Here is a 3,938-nt window from a genome sequence, read left to right on the forward strand (position 1 = left end):
GTGTTTGTTTATTGTTTGTTAGGCAAGATTAATTAGTAAGTAATGGCTATTGCCTGCATTCTCTAACCTAGAAGAACCAGACACCTTATTAGTTGTATGGGTTGTATACCGTTACAAAGATGCTAACCAGTTACGGTCTGTTTCAAGAGAAGACTGGAATAACCCAGGCATTAGTCTAGCAAAGTCAGTGGGACGAGGTAACTTGCTCAAGTCCACATAGTGCGGCGAGATTTGAACTCAAAACCAGCAAAGACCATACCCCTGTCTATGCTACGGTCAGACACTATTATGTTCGTGTAAGACAATTTTTCAAATCGTGAAAACGAGCGATCATTGATTCCTCAATACCCAAGAATTGTTCCCCTCAAAAGAGGAGTCCTTCAAAGCCATCTCATTTATGTAGTGCCAAACGAACAGCGAGTTTCCGTTGCTTGCTATCTATTGAAAAGTATGATATTTAATCAGACGTCATGTTTACCACCAGATGTAATATGATTTGTGTGGCTATCTGGTCTTGTGGTGTGACACTCACTTTCGGATTGGATAGTCCTGGGTCCGAGCCTCGCTCGGCTCATAGTTGAGTCCTTGGAAAAGACTCTTTACTCAGATTCTCTCTCAGGTGTAAAATGAGTGCCTGGCCATTCACAGTGTTGTCTCTGTCCGCAAAAAAATTGTAATATAGCCTATCAGGCGCCATGTCCCGTCCTAAATGTAAAGTGTTGCTGTTAACCAGGGTCCCCTTGTAAAGCGTTTTCAGCACGTTTAGTCGATATTGCGCTATATAAAAAAGCTCAATTAATAGACCAAACTATCAATCACTGCTGGGTGGAGAGAGAGCAGACTACACTCTGGACTGATGCCGGTTACTTTGAGAGGCGAATGAATTGATTAGCAACTCCACACCATAGATGTTATTAAAATAATAATAAATTACACCCTTCCGTCGCCACAGCATCATAAGATTCCGTCGCCTTTGCATTCCAGAAGGAATATAGATAATCCATCAAACAGGATGTTTGATTTCAACAGGAATCACTCATGTTGTCCAAGTGAGAAAATTTGGGGTTAATATAATCTTTCCCAAGGAAAAAAAATGAAAGTTCTCAAAGGGGGCTCGAACCCGGGACCTTCCGGATCACTCGGCCACATCGCACCCCCCTTATTGTATTGCTGTATTGTTTTGTAGTAATGGAGAAAGTCAACGAAAATACTTTTTGTAGCCAAAAATTAAATAGTCTTGAACTTTTATACAGAGTAATAAACAAAAATGAATATAACAGCTTCAAAAAGAACAAAATACCAAATACGGAAAGTTTGGGGCTTAAAACCCTTCTTCAGCCAACAAATACATACATACATTTCTAAATTCCAGATAGACGACAGTGATATTTTGTAGGTCTTCTCTGTATAAAAATCTTGGAAAGTCTTTCTAACATTTCAATCAGTAGATTTCTGGTTCGAGTCCCAGCCTAGGTTGTACAAAGATGAGTTTTTTACATGCACTCTGTTTGTAAAATGTGTACATGACTGGCAACAGAGTTGTCCGTCCGAAACACAATCTACTGGTCGAAGAGTTAGAAAGACTTTTCAAGATTTTTATTTAGAGAAGACCTACAAAATGTCTCGTTTATCGGGAATCTCAAAATGTATTTGTCTTTATTGTTTTTTGTTGTTGGCTGTAGAAGAGTTTTGAGCCCGAATTGTTCCGTTTGATATTTTGTTCTTTTTCGAAGCTGTTATATTCATTTTTGTTAATTACTCTTTACAGTCCACAGCTTCTAGTATCACTTTAACTTTGATATGGAGCACTTGCTACTTAATGTACTTAAATTAAAGCGTTTTATAAATGGGACCCAAACAAACCGCAATATATAACCTGTAGGACGAGACATTGCACCTGTGAGACGCTATAACAGCTTTCTTTCTTACCTTTAAAAAAAAAAAATTGGGGGGGGGGGGGGAATTCTGACACATTCGGACAACTCGGTTACCAGTCATGTGCCCATTTAACTGACTGAATGCGTCGAGAGAATGTGAGTAAAAAAAAACTCTACTTTGTACCACTTAAAGCTGGACTCGAACCTGGGATCTACTGGTCTAAGTGTTAGTGTCATACCAAAAGACTACAATGCTGCGTGTTGCACAATCGAAATTCCCAAATCCCTCTTCAATATTACTAAATGTGTTGCCACAGACAAAAGAGAGCCTCTCTCTTTGTTCTGTGGGTGTGGCTTACACCAGCGATAGTCTAATATACTGCCGACCTCTGAAAAAAAAAAACGTTAAAAAAATTTTGGTTAGAAATCTCGTCCTTCAAGTATCGATCGATTAAAATCAATTATCTGACCAACATTTTTGAAACGTTTTGGTTTTTGGGTTTTTTTTTTTTTTCAGAACACAGCAGTGTAGTAGCCTATTATTATTGTTATTATTATTATTATTATTATTATTATTATTATTATTATTATTATTATTATTATTATTATTATTATTATTATTATTATTATTTTTATTATTATTATTTCATCTACTACTACTACTACTACTACTACTACTACTACTACTACTACTACTACTACTACTACTACTACTACTACTACTACTACTACTGCTAGCATCATCATCATCATGATCATCATCGTTGTAATAATAATAATAATAATAATGATAATAATAATAATAATAATAATAATAAATAATAATAATAATAACAACAATAATAATAATAATTATTATTATTATTATCATTATTATTATTGTTAGTAGTAGTAGTAGTAGTAGTAGTAGTAGTAGTAGTAGTAGTAGTAGTAGTAGTAGTAGTAGTATCATCATTATTATTACTATTAGAATCATTTTTAATTTATTGTTATTATCATCATCATCATCATCATTTCCATTGCCATCATCCATATGATTATTTTATTCTGTTTCAGCAGAAATCTTGCCTACAATTACAATGCTGCCGTTTTATTGAAGAAGACAGTATGTGCGATTTGGTTAACATTGCATATACCGTGGTTTTAAAAACCGCGGCAGAATGAGTGTTCATATTTGCAGACATCTGGTTTATATTTGGTTAATTGCAAATACCGTAGTTAAAGATTTTTTTAAAAAACGGAACTTCATTGGTAGATATGGAAAAATAAATACTGGTGTGTAATGATATCAGGTTCAAATAAATATTACGAGGTGAGGTCAAACAATCGATTTACCGACCTGGCAAGCCTCTCCTGCAGACGAAAATGAAATAAAATTATAAAAGATTGTGGTAAAACGGTGTATTCCATCCGAAATAGTTCAATCAAAATTGGTAGAACCACGTATTGACATAGCCGCCTTTTTTCTTCAAGGGCGAGGGGGGTGGGGGGGGGGGGAGGTGAACTGAGTCATGACAGGTGCGACACATCTCAAATTGTGCTCTATGTTCTCTGAAAACGGTGTACCCGAGTTTCTAAAAGCAACGGAGAAATAACTGTGACCCAACATCTCAAAACGGTAGTATATCGGGATGAAACGGGACATAAAAAATTTGATTGATAAGAAATATTTTATTAACTTTCATCTTTTTTTGCTCTGTAAGAAATTATAATCAATCTCCTTCATAACGAATAGAAATAAACTCCAAGTTACATATTTGTGGCTATTATTTCTTCATCTTTGCGCTCGCCCAGATTGTAAGTCTACTCTCCACCAGATGTGTGCTGCTGTCCTCTGGAGATCCTCCAGGCTCCCGTGTAGCTTACTCCTCAGGCTGGTTGGGGAAGTCGGTGGCCAGTATTTTCTCCTTAGGGCAGAGAAGGTTGGGCTATTTCTGTAAGATATGCTCACCTGTCATACTTCCTATTCCACAGGGGCACTGACTTGTAGTTCTCACATTGAATCTGATATGGAGGTGGTGGTTAAATCTATTGTGACCAGTTCGAATCCTAAAGTTATAA

The sequence above is a fragment of the Berghia stephanieae genome, chromosome 3 (assembly GCF_034508935.2).
Source record: "Berghia stephanieae isolate SIO BIC M18660-M18661 chromosome 3, UCSD_Bste_1.3, whole genome shotgun sequence".
Taxonomy (NCBI): domain Eukaryota; kingdom Metazoa; phylum Mollusca; class Gastropoda; order Nudibranchia; family Aeolidiidae; genus Berghia; species Berghia stephanieae.